The sequence below is a fragment of the Neopsephotus bourkii genome, unplaced genomic scaffold, assembly GCF_033783945.1.
Source record: "Neopsephotus bourkii isolate Nb327-2 ecotype Australia unplaced genomic scaffold, CSIRO-AGI_Nbou_v1 NB_244, whole genome shotgun sequence".
In the NCBI taxonomy this organism is placed as follows: domain Eukaryota; kingdom Metazoa; phylum Chordata; class Aves; order Psittaciformes; family Psittacidae; genus Neopsephotus; species Neopsephotus bourkii.
The window spans coordinates 1,461,222-1,475,147 of NW_026900754.1; positions in this window are offsets into that span (position 1 = coordinate 1,461,222).

The window sequence follows — 13,926 nt, forward strand, 5'->3', positions numbered from 1 at the left end:
GGTTACTGTGACAGCTTTATGTAACAGGGAAGACATGAGCACCTTGCTGCATCTCTGCTTTGCCAGCCATGGGGGTGTGCAAGGCAGGTCAAGATGCATCACAGCAGGCAGGGACAGTGAGGGGGCACCTGGAGTCACAGGCCATGCCCTGTAGCCAGAACAAGTATTTGGTTAACAGTTTTGTGCCTTTTCCCCTCTTTTCTAGGCTACAGCATCACCTGTTCACATGTGTTTAGTGGAGGCACACTGTTGATGAAGAGAAACGCAAGGAGGGCCCCCAAGTGGACCTCTCACTACAAGAAAGACATTGAGGTGCTGGAGCAGGTCCAGAGAAGGGCAGTGGAGCTGGCGAAGTCTGAAGCGCAAGTCTGATGAGGAACGGCTGAGGGACCTGGTGGAATTTAGTTTGGAGGAGAGAAGGCTCAGGGGGACCTTATCACTCTCTACAACTACCTGAAAGGAGGTTGTGGTGAGGGGGGGGTCAGTCTCTTCTCCCAAGTAACAAGAGGTAACGGCCTCAAGCTGTGCCAGGGGAGGTTCAGATTGGATATTAGGAACAATTTCTTCACTGAGAGGGTGGTCTGGCAGTGGAACAGGCTGTCAGGGAATGGTGAAATCACCGTCCCTGGAAGTGTTCACAAACTGTGTAGACAAGGCCCTTAGTGACATGGTTTAGCGGTGGTCTTGGCAGTGCTGGTGGAATGGTTGGACTCAATGATCTTAAAGGTCTTTTCCAACCTGGTTGATTCTATGATGCAATGATTCTAAGTGGCCTCATCTGTGTTTGTGGCTTGGCATCTAAAGTGTAAGTATGTTGGTACAAGTCTTTGTAGGTTTGGCACAACGTTTGGTGGATATTGGCAGCTTAATCTAAGTTTGACAAGCTGGGATTTATTGTTGTACATGTGGGAAGGGGAGGGAAAGGAGCTGTTGGTGAGGGTGAGAAGGCAGATGCACAACTTCACTTTGGAGTCGGACACTGTGGCTACCCTGGTCAAGTGAAGAGGATTTATGTATGTGTTACTCCCATCCTTGGCTGCTTTCAATGACTACAGCCTTACTGATGTTAGTAGCATTGGTCTGAGTGCTGAGGATTTCCTTAGCAATGGATAGTGCAGGCCTAGAAGAATAGCCACCCTGGTTTTATACTGTTACTTTTGTTATCCAGCAAGGGAAATAACTGAATGCGCAATTCCCATGGGATTAGGCTGTTGAGGCCTAATCTTTCTGTTCAACTTGAGATCAGACTTGTAGGAGCAAGTCCTTTGCTACCTGATGGCTGTAACAGAGTGTGGCTGTGAAACCTTCAAATAGGAGTTTCTGCTAATTTCTCTTGCTGCCTTATTCTCAGAACTGTGAATTTCAGGATGCTTGTGAACAAGAAGGTGGAGACTAGTTGAGTCTGGCAAAGGGCACTGTGCTTAATGAACCTGTAAAATCAGTCACTCAGAACCTGACCCTATAAAACAACTCAAAAGAAAAAAGATTAGTTAAAAGCAAAACAAAGTTCAAGACCCTGAACTAGGTTTGGAGACAGTTGACTAGTTCCATAAATGGCACAGTGAGTCCTGTTGAAAGTCACAAAAGATGCGTATCTCCCTGCAGTGGCCTCCATTTCAGCTGTGAGCTGGTTTCCTGTGTGTGCTTTTACAGTGGAGCAGCTTGTTCTGCCCCCTGTGTGACTATGCGTAGCTTGGTTAATATACCCAAAAAAGACAGCTCCTAACTTGCCTTGCTGTATTGTGGACCCCCTTTACGTGAACACAGGTGCCAGCAGTGGAACTGGCTTTGGTCCTTGTGGTGCAAACTGTTGAAAGTAAGTGGAAGGAGGTAATCCTGTCCCTCTGCTCTGCTCTCGTGAGACCCCGTTTGGAGCACTGTGTAAAGTTCTGGTGTCCTCTGCATAAGAAGGACATGCAGGTGTTGGGGCAAGTCCAGAGAAGGGCCACAAAGATGATCAGGGGCTGGAGCACCTCCCATACAAAGACAGGCTAAGAAAGTTGGGGCTGTTCAGCCTGGAGAAGAGAAGCTGTGTGGAGACCTCATAGCAGCCTTCCAGTATCTGAAAGGGACCTATAAGGATGCCAAAGAGGGACTCTTCATTGGGGACTATAGTGATAGGACAAGGGGTAGCAGGTTAAAACTGAAACAGGGAAGGTCAGGTTACATGTAAGGAAGAAGTTCTTTACTGATGGTGAGGCACTGGCAGAGGCTGCCCAAAGAAGTGGTGAATGCTCCATCCCTGGCGGTGTTCAAGGCCAGGTTGGACAGAGCCTTGGGTGACATGATCTCGTGTGACCATGGCAGGGAGCTGGAACTAGATGACTCAAGGTCCTTTCCAACCCAAATCATTCTATGATTCTATGATGGGCTGATGCTGTAAAGGATGTAGTTGAACAAGGGCACATCTGACTTCGCTGTGGCAGCCAAGAAAGCAGATAGTGAGCCCTGTCCCAGCAACGCCTGTGGCTGTGTGCTCTCCTGATAGGGTATCACTTGCACAAGCACCTGTGTGGGTCCAACTGGAGGTTAAAGCATGGGGTTTTCCCTGTTTTCCAGCCAAAAGTAGATTTATAGCTCTCACTGCCCATGGATGACTTCTATAGTGTCTGGGTTCACTGGAGTGAACAAGCACCATGAAATCCCAGCAGGACTCCCAAGGGGCTGAAAGGATATTCTCTTGCCTTTCCCCTTGCCTTGGTAATACTTCTCTTGACCTTTTTGGTGGCACATTTACAACTTCTCGTGTTTAAATACATCTGCATATTCTTCCTCGGGCACTTTTCAGCCATCTCCTGAATTCCTTCCTCCATCACTAACAACTTTTTTCATCAAGATTACAGCAGCAAAAAAATGTTCTCTATGGGCTAGGTGCTCCCCTGTGCATGAAAAATGTGTGCATGAGCCAAGAGACACCAGGAGTTTCTTCCTGATTGTTCCCAGGAAGAATGAGGAGTGACACAGGTGAAGAACATGACCTTGCTGTGACACACATGCTCTGAGGCCTGCACAGAAATGGCCATGATGTCAAAGCAACAGTAAGGAGTTTTGCAGTAGGTGGGCAGAGTTTTGTGGCCCTTCACATTCCTCTCTGACCCTTTCCTCTGCTCCAGCATGGTTCCTTTCAGGTTCAACTTTCCTGGCCTACCTAAAGTGGGTGTTGCGTCTTCCCATCAAGAGTGAGGAGGTTGACCCAGAAGGAAACCATGTAGGTTTACTCTTGTGTGGAGGCTCTTCCCCTGAATGAGGCATAGGGGAGAGCTGCAGAGTAGCATTTTAACCCCATTTCTGAGTTTTCCCAAGGGCTGAGTTGCACCCTGCTGAGAAAAACAACTGCAGGAGGTCTCACAGAATTGGGAGGAAAGATGGAGCCTTCTGTCCTTGTTTTCCTCTCCTGTTAGGGTATGTTTGCACTGGTTTGACCACCTCAGTTCATTCAGGCAGAGGGAAGATGCCCCTGTATGGAGTATCCTATAACCTTGTCCAATACATTCTTGTAATTCAGGTGCTGCATTAAAACTGCAGCCTGGAAGGACTTTAAAGGGGGATTGAGAATCATTCCGAGGAGGATTCGTTTGATTGTGCTTTAAACTATTGAGTATTTGTGAAGTGTTGGAATTGAATGCCTCCACTATAGGCTTTTCAGGAGGATTAATCATAAAGCAGGGACTTGGGATTTTCTCAGTTAGCTTTGGCCTAACTCCAGCTCTGCTGCAGGCTACAGTGAAACGTCTGTTGAGTTCAGCGGATACAGACTTAGACTTCTTGCACCAGCTGAGTCCTTGGGCATTTAGATGTTTGTCTTGTGAGTGCCGTGGGTTTCTTAAAGGTGCCCATTTGTTTATGGTGTTTTCTTTAGCAAGAAGTACCCTAGTATGTAAGAGTAAGATAAGAGATACAAGCCAATGTGCTATTCACTAACAGCAGCTCATAATTATAAGTGTACTTTGCATATTACTAGAAGGGAAAAAAAAAAAACCACCCTGGGTGGAGAAGAAAGCTTGGTGACACTTGACTATATATGGGCACAGTTTAGTTAAAGCCTGTTGAAATCCCAGGTGTTTTTCCATCAACTTTGTTAGGCTTTGAAGCAGCCCAAATTAACGTTGTCCACTTTAAGCAGTGACTTCTGAAGTGACACCTGACAGTGGTGGGAATTTGACTTTGTGTATTTTCACAAGGTATTGGTATCAGCCATCCATCAGTCCTTCGTGTCTACCTCTTGAGGGCTGATTTTCCATGTGAAGAGAATTAAAGCGAGAGTGCTCCTCTCCTTCAATACACCTAGTTGTATCTGTTTGGATTGAAAGGAAACATGACACAGATATAAGCCAAGTCCCTTGTCTTCAAAACCTTTGAATACATTTAAGAATGAGCAAATAACAAAGCAATGCTCATACTTTCTTCAGCACTTCAGGTGTGTGCTGCCACATGCAGAATTCCTGCTATGCAAAATGTATTTTCTGTGATCAGTGTCTAGTTGACGTAGAAGTAGATAATCAAATGTTGACAGAGGTGCCCTGTGTGTATGATAGAATATCACTGACTTTAATGTGCATACCACACCTTGTGCTGATGCAGAGCTGAGGCTCTAACTTCAATTTCAGGTGTTTGAGCAGCAAGTTTCTCACAAAAATTGTCTTTGTTATCACAGGACTGGGGTTGATGCGGATCAGGACATGTACAGAAAGCCCTGCAGAAAACATCCCATTTCATAGAATCATAGAATAGTTACAGCTGGAAAGGACCTTAAGATCATCTACTTCCAACCTCGCTGCCATGGGCAGGGACACCTCACACGAGACCATGTCACCCAGGGTTCTGTCCAACCTGGCCTTGAACACCACCAGGGATGGAGCATTCACAACTTCCCTGGGCAACTCATTCCAGTGCCTCACCACCCTCACAGTAAAAACTTCTTCCTTAGATCTAACCTGAACTTCTCCTTGGATGAACTCAGAGGAAAACTAAAACCAAACCAACAAACCCCAACTCCAACTGTGTGGGAAGAGTTGGATCCATGTGCCCACAGAGCCCTTTATGAGTGTTTGGAGAGGGAGCTCTGCCACGGCACAGTGGCAGGTTCTATGCAAAAAGATGCAGATTAGGGCCTGCACAATCTTCTGTAGTTTGGTCCTTTCCACAGGTTAAATTCCCCCCCAGGTATATGGCCCTATGCAGAATGCAAAAATTATAATAGAAAGAATACAAAATTACAGTTCAATATGATATAATGCAAGTCACTGCCAAAGAAATCCCAGCAAAGCTTTCCATATATCATGAGGAATTTGGTGATATAGAATAAACTTGCATTGCTTCAGGAGGGCTGCTAGTTCAGGAGCTTGAGCTCAAACAGGGTCTGAAACCACAGGCACAAGACATGACTAAAAGTTGATTTGCCCTGTGCCAGTGAAGCAGCAAAGGGAGAAAAGCGTGGATTGATCTGCCAAGACCCCCATGCACAGGATCTAACATGTCCCAGCTTGTAGAGTGGTCCCTTGTTTGAGTGTAATGACCTGACACTTTGGTCACTCTTTAATCTCTTACTTTGCTCAGCTTTAAATTTCCATTCTCCCACAGTGTAGATTGGAGCTGCAGTATCAGGGTAAGGAGTCAGGGAGGCAGCTGGCACTACTCTGACTCACCAGCCACAGAGGAAGCCATGTGTGAAAAGGCTCCATGATCTGGATCATGGGAGATGCTGGTCCAAGCTTTTATCTCTGTTCGTGCATTTGGTGAGTTGCAGACACTGCATGTGTCTTCGTGCTACCACCAGGGAAGTATCAGCCACGGGGATGCAATGGGGATTAAGGTGTTTAATAGGTGCAGAGGACAATACCTAGTCCTTAAGTAACACTCTGCATCTATAGATGGAAAACCAGTATCACCCTCAGCATGTGTTGTGGGAGAAGCAGGCGGCTGAAATCATACAGAGACTCCCCTGGCCCAGCACACTGCAGAGAAAGCGAAGGCTTTTCTCTCTGCTTTTTCTTTTGCTGCTTGCCTCCTTGCCATCCATAAACAACTTGGGGGAAGGAGGGAGTTTCGGGTGTTACTAATTTTAATAAAGTGGGTTTAGGAATGTTCTGCCTCTCTGGAGCTTTTATAACATACACTAATAGGCTTTTGGCAAGAGCAGTAAAGCAAATTGCTCCCACCCTCCTTTAGCATGCTGTAAGCAGTGTCTATCCCAGCAGCCACGTGACTGAGAGTCTGAATATGCTGTGGTGCCTGGTGAGCTGGGAATGCCCTTGTGAAACACCCCAGCCTCTGTCCAGCACGGATCTACCAGCCTCTGCCCTCCCATCCTCCTTTTGCCCATGATCTTTGCCAGTTTGCACAGTTCTTCTTAGCTGCTGCTATTTGAGCAGCTGGGGGATGTTCTGTCACTGGGGTTGCACTTCCTTGCAGCATGGTTGCCTCTAAGCCTTCATTTCCTTTGCTTTTGAGGGCTTGCATGAGACTTTCAGGCACTATTGAACAAAGATATTTGTGTTTATCTGCCTATCTGGTAAAGGAAAGGTAAGCAACTTTTTTGCTTTAAATGCCTCTCATATCTCCTCAAGGGCATTTAGTTATCTCATAGCTGTAGACACACTAGTAGTTAGTGTAAGTTACAGTTTCCTCCTGCTTTATCTGCAGAGCAATCTGAAGCCCAGCTGAGTTCATACTGCAGTACAGTCGTTTACCTTAGAACAAGTAGTGTCAGGACTTCACACCACTGCCTTTTCCTCATGGTTTTGAATTAAAGTTTATGAGGATTTCATTCACAGGGAACATGTTTCACAAGTGCAATTGTCTGTGTTCAGGTGTGGTAATGATGGGTTTGGGGTGTGAACAACAGGCCTGCCGTTTTCCACTTGTGGTGGCAGCAGGAATGGCACCAGAGCAGTGTGTACCCCAACGTGGGTACAGCCAGGGCAGCTCTTGCAGCCAGAGTAAAGGCTGCTCAGAGTGTATCAGGAGCAGCATCTCCTGCCCCCTCCTTTCCCCCAAGAGACTGGCATAGGAGGAGAGGAGAAGAAAATGAGGTCCTGCCTAGGAAGGTTTTGGTGACACCGGCCCCACTGAGATTATTGTGAGAATGAGGCCGAAATGAGACATGTTCCAGTTTTTTCTTGCTTGTGACACAGCATATGACTCATGTCCTTTCTACCAAAGTCTGGGAGTGTGTGTGCAGGGGGAGGAGATGTGGAATGGGAAGGTCACAAAGCGTAGGAAGGCTTATCTCAGTCTCCCAGGAGTAATTTGGAACTAGATGATCTTTAAGGTCCCTTCCAACGCAAACTATTCTATGATTCTAAGTCCAGTGCCTTGTTCTTATGTATCCTGAGGACTCTTGGGAAGAGAAATCATTACAAGGCCACCACGTGTCAGTGTTTTGTGCCGTTGTCTTGGCTTTATGCGCTGCCATTCTGCCCAGTTGCTGTTCTGGATGGTGATCAGGCAAAGCAGCAAATGAGGGTGATGGCTGTAGGGGACTGGATCTAGGAGATGGGAAGGGATGGAAATGTGCTAGTGACAGGAGGACATTGCTGGGAGATGAGCAATGCTGCATCCACCTGGGGGCAAGGGGAAGAGAAAGTTTTAGAGTGAGCCCAGTGACTAGCCAATGAGGATTGCTATCTGTCCCATATGCCACTTGGGGTGGGGTGGGGAAATACAATACAGCCACAATTCAGGGACAGAGGCATAGCTGTCATGGCCCTTCTAAAGAGGCCAGGATAGTAAACTGTTCCCTCTTTGCTTTCAGAACCATCTTCAAGTGAGGACAGCAAGCTGGACTGGCTCAGACAGACAGCTTTTACTGTAGTGCACAGCTTGACTGAGTATCTGTATGGGAGACGGCACCTTAGATAGAAGGCTATGTATGTCTTCTGGTCAAGGGTATGACAGAGATAGGGATATAGGAGTTGGGGGAAATGAGCTTGACTCAGAGAAGCATTAACGTCTATGGAGACAGTGTTACGATCTGTGTAATGTGCAGACCCCAGGGGTTTGGTGAGAAACAGCTCTAAACTTCAAAGGGCACCAGGTAGCTGCTGCAAGATGTCTTTTAGTTATAGCATGTTTGGAGACAGCAGCATTATGTGAGGACTCCTTCATGTACCCAAACAGTATTTAAGGTTGGGTTAGCTATTTTTTCTTGAATGCTTTACTGTCATCTGACCTGATGTTAGTACAGTTATGGCCTGTAGGAGTTACAGTTCCTTGAGGCAGCTGTTTTGAAGCTAAGGATGTACTGTCACTCTGCTTTGCACCAGTAGTGGGTTATTCCCATGTGGATTAGGAGTGACACAGCTTAGTGCTTCTACTTCTCCTACACCAAGGGTTCTTCCTTTTGGTCTTCTTCTTGCTTCCAGGCTGGAGCTTCCCTCTGTGTGAAGTCCACCCCTCCAGCCCACAGAGCTAGCTTTCTCTAGCCAGCTAATTATGGGCTAGCCAGGGTAGGTGTGCATTGCTTTTAATACAGTGTTTACCTTAGAGGGAAGTATTGGCTTATCTGTAACTCTGCTGAGAAGGTATGCCCTGAGGTGGACTGCTCAAATGTGAGACTTTAGTCTTCAGACTTCTTTTTGAAAGGTGTTTTTAGTTTTGTAGCAGGAAATTTGCTAATTATTGGTCATCAAAACACCCAATTTCACCACACCAAAGGAATACCCAAGGAAAATCTTTTATTTTCTGTGTCTGTGTGTACACATGCATGTCACTGTCTTCAGTCAGCTGCAGTGGAAGTTTATATGAAATGGGAAAAAAAAACCCTACCTCTAGGTGAGATGTAGGAACAAGAATTGAGAGCAGTGTAATTTGCTTTCTCTTCCTGAATGAGAATTACACAGCTAAGATCTTGGCTTACAGAAAGTGCTGACAACAGTAATGTTTTATTTCTTTGATTTACAGTTCCCCTACAAACAGTCTGTAGAAGCCATGAAGTAGAAGCCTTGGTACGTACAATTAGAGGTAACTGTTGTGGTCAGTAACTGCTGTGCAATGTTCCCAGTGAAGTTGGAGTAGAGGGACTTACTGCAGATGGGCATGCATCAAACTGGTGCATTGTGAGCCTGCAAGTACAGCTGAGGGACTTCCAACAGGATATTTGCAAGTTGTTAATATCCTGTTTATGGAAACCCAAGTAAACAATTGAAGGCCATTGCCCAAAGGATGTTATTTGGATCTACGTAAAAGAAAATTCCAACATTTGTAATGCAGTGGGCCAGCAGCTCTGATGAGATGTGATGTGGTCATCAAAGCTGCCACAAGTTGTCAAATGCACGCAGGACCACATTGCATAAGAATGCTCTAGGAGAGAGGGAAACTTAAATTGAGACTTCTTTTTAGTTAACCCATGTGCCCTATAAAGTAGTGATTTGGAAAGATGGAAATTTGCTTTATACACAGTTGCCCTTCCTGGAAATTTGTCCCTGGTTCACGAACAGGAATGTTACAATAACAAAATGGGGGGAAGGATTTGAGGAGCTGGGATAGACAGACAAGAGCAGGGCCATGTTCTGCACAGATTCTGGCATGTTTCACCTCAGACAGGCCATCTCCTGTGTAAACATGATGTTTTTTGTTTGATGTCAGGCTGCCTGTGTGCTTGGTATGGGCAGGGTAGAGTAATCTGGGTGTGGAGCTGGAACACCAGTGTGTCAGGTATGAAGGGGTGACCTCTGCTGTAGGCATGCTGCAGCTCAGTGGCCTGAAGTGTCTCATCCCGAGCATCTAATGGGCAGCCTCTCTTTGGGCTCTCAAAAAAAGGTAGTTTTCAGGGTTTCCTATTCTTTTCTAAAGTCCTCTGGAGGGACTATCGTTACTGAGGAGTTTAGCTAGACTCAGGGACCTAACTTGTGGTTGGCAGCTTTGGCTACCTAACCTTATCCCCAGCCCTTTTTGTCATGTAGGAAGGATAGATTCTGGCCGCAGGAGCATTGATCAAGAGCTGCCTGCTCTAGCTTAGTACTGTGTTCTTAATTTAATAGCTGACGCCAATCTAATTAAACCCAGCCCTGGCCTTTGTCCTGTCCCACTTGATTTATACGCATGCGCTCTGAATGTCATGAAGGAAATCTGTATCTCTTAAATAACATCAAGCTGCGGGAACAGGGATAGGGGGGTGGATGTGGAGATAACATGCAGAGGAGTTATCTGTGGAAGTGTCTCAGCTGCTGGCACCTCTCCCCCAGGACATCCAGATGGTGTCCACCTGTGCTGGACATATCTCTGCTTTTCTTGGCCCCACAGAGGCCCATATCTTTCCCTGGGGATCCCTTTTGGTAAGTTGGCTAATCTATTTCTTCAGTGCTTGACCTAGGAACCTAGGTGTCTGGGGAGGCTTGGATACCCGAGGTGATGTTCAGACCATGGCTGGGAGGAGAAGGTGACTAGAAGGTGATTTCACATAGTATTGGTCATTCCCAAATGAAACCCCAGCAGTTTCTGCATACCATGTGATTCATAGAATCATAGAATATTTAGGGTTGGAAAGGACCTTAAGATCATCAAGTTCCAACCCCCCTGCCATGGGCAGGGACACCTCGCTCTAAACCATATTACCCAAGGCCTCGTCCAACCTGGCCTTGAACACTGGCAGGGATGGAGCATTCACAACCTCCCTGGACAACCTATTCCAGTGCCTCACCACCCTAACAGGAAAGAATTTCCTCCTTATATCCAATCTAAACTTCCCCTGTTTAAGTTTTAACCCATTACCCCTTGTCCTACCACTACAGTCCCTAATTCATGGTTGGCTCTCGAGATGTGGTGGTACTGAATTCACTGGAGATCAAAGAATATGGAGTTTTATAGCAGGATGGGCCTGGACAGGGAAAACACAAAATGGGAACACTATGCTGAGTGTTGCAACCCCAAAGTATTCCTGGTCAGCCTCTTTTCTTTCTAGCTGCACCTTGACAAAGAGGGAGCATGGTATGAAGAGCCTGGCTCCGAGCTGATGTGAGCCAAGGGAGTGCCACAGCTTATACCTGCTGGAGTTGCAGGGGAGCTTCACTGTGGACCACAGTGTCCTATTTAGAAATACGAGTGTGGTGATGAATTGTCAACGATGTTTATAGGTCCCCTGGGGCAGGCTGGCTCATCACCTTTGCGTGACAACAGCCAACACAATAAAGGCCTGAGCATGACAGCCTTTTTATTTTTTTGGTCACTTCATTAATAGTAATGATTAACAGTAATTATCAGAACAGTAATGGGAGTGTCCCATAATGCTAGTGGATGGGGGAATTCCACTACGCGCATCTGCTCCTGTGCCTAGTGCTAGTTACCAGGCCAAACAAATACACTGTGGACCCATGCCTCTTTCCTAGATTTGGTTTCTGGAATGGGTGCTGGCCAAGCTGGTTTCAGGTGGATTGCTGTTTACTCCATCATCCCTAATGACACACTGCTGGTGCAGAGGGTGCCCCAGCTCCTCGTGCAGGTGACAGGCACTGCTGAGTTGCAGCCAAAACGTGGAGTCTGGGGCTGGCTAAAAGGCCTGGAGCACAGGGTGAGTCACAGCTCTGCACTGCTTCTCCCTTTCAGCAGGCCACGCACAGCAATACTGAGGCTGGGAAATAGCCTGCAAGTCAGCCTTTCCTCTGCTCCTGCCCTGCTTTTAGCCCCTCACCCCCTGCAGCAGTGCAAGGGGCAAAACAGCTTGCCAAAGGATCGAAGCCACCAAAGGTGATGCCTGTGTAGTCATGCTGCTGATGCCAAGGTTCCCAAATGGAGCAGGTAGGAGGGCTCAGCTGATCACATGCGAGCATACATATTGTCTAGGCTTTAGCGCGCGCCTTAGTACTGGCCGTGTTCTTGCCCAGGGAAGGTCTTCCCTTCCTGCTGACTGTGGCACTTATACACAGCATCTCTTCTCCTTTTCTTCCCCATGGTAGCAGTGGAGAGCCTGTAGCTAGGACTGACCATTGTGGTGAATGCCTGACAGGATCCAGTGAGTGCCTCCTGAGTCACACCAATCCTCACAGTGGTGGTTCTGTCTGTCATTTCATTGTCCTGTGATGGATGTTGCTCTCTGGGCAGAGCTGTTGAGTTGATGGGCTACATGGTCAGCCACCCAATCATACTTTCAGTTGTACTGGCCACCAGGCAGGGATCTGAATGCTGCACCCATGTATACACATGGTGAACCATCAGAAAGGGCACTCTTTACATTTGCACGTGTTCGGTCTCTCAGTGGTTAACTCTGGTCTTCCTGGAGAATGCAAACCCTGTTGAAGAGCTGACTTTATGAACTCAAAGGAAGTGCTGATGGACAGAACAGCACACAGGACTGATGGGTAAAGGGATGGTGGTCTCCCAGTTTGCTTGCAGCCTGCTATGTGCTGTGGGGTAAACCACATATCTTCTACCTTGCTCTTTCCCATATACTTAATAAATCACGTGGAGTGAGGAGAAATTATGCCTAGATACATGGGCAGTAATAAGGGAAGGACTTAGTTTGATAACATCCTTTACAAGGGTGCAGATAAAATGCTTGCACAGGTTTATGTAGCAGCAAGTGAAGGCAGAAGCCATGAAAATACTCCACAAATGAAAAAAGCTCCAAACCCCTTGGAGGCTAAGAAATCACTTAGCATGGAGCACTGAGCTGTAATTAGGAAAGGGAAACCACTGGCTGAGCGTTATGAAGCTCTTCCTGCCAGTGAGATGTGTTGAGCCATTCAGAAGTTGCCCAGGGGAGAGTAGTAGAAATGTTATACTAGGCAGAAGAACGAAGCTTTAAAAACTGCCCCACAGGTAGCAGTGCAGCATGAAGGGGCAGATCTGTCCACCTTGTCATCTTCATCTTCTGAGACATCCCATCAAAATGGACAGGAATTAGCTGTTTGGGTTTTGGGGTGTTGTTTGCCTTTCTTTTTTAATTTGCTAGTTAATGCTGACCCAAGAAGTTGGCTAAGAAATGGTTGAATTTGGTGTTGTCCAATAGCTCTGACTTCCCATGGTGTTTACTGGAAGAGGCATCAGCTGCTTTCAGCCTTGGGGTCAGTGTTCTGACCTCTGATAGTTTACAGGAGAGCCTGGTTGTTTAAGAACATCTGACCTAATTCAGCCCTCACATACATGGCAAATCTGAAACCAAGTTTGGCTCAAGGTGTTTTTATTTACTGCCTTTCCTCCGGACTACCTTATCTGTGTAGGCCAGTTAAATGTATTCCCTTCTTACGGCATTTGTGCTCGCGTGTGAGCCTCGTGGTTCTTGCCACATAGGATTTTCATTTTTCTTGTAGCTTAAATGTAAATGCAGTTAAGTAAGCAGTGCTCCAATTAGCTATCTGTTCTTTTGAGAGTACTTCTTGAGGATCTGTCATGCTGTGCAACGAAATCTCAGTAGATATAAAAATTTCTTACGCACACTGATGTATGCACTTGTGCTGGTCTCAAAAAATGCTGGCAGATTTTTGAAAATGCTGCTTTTTGTTATTTTGAGTATGTGTGACAGTGCCAAGTGCCTCAGTCCTAGACTAAGAATTATTTTCTTCCAGTTTCAAATATGCTTTCTAACAAAAACATGTTGATTTTGAAAATAGGTCTTGACAGACAAAACCAATGCAGATCCATCCCCATGATGATACTGCATGAAACTGGATGTGAGGCCTACAGAAAGCAGCTAAAGTAAGTAGTATTGTTATATCCACCTTTAGTTATGTACAGACACGTACATAAAGTGGCTATGAACCTGTGTATTCTTCTACAGCACATCACCGTAAGGAAAAGCATTTTCAAGCCCAGAAAAATGTACATTTGAGCTGTATTTTCCCCTCTGTAAGTTGAAAAGGGTATGTTGTTCATAGAAAACCCTCTGTCATGAGTGATAGCTAAACTGGTAGGCAAAGCTCAATCCATACCCTTGAAATAATCACTGCTGCTCTGTCCAAAATGGAGAGATGAATGCCTGTGACAGTGAAAGAG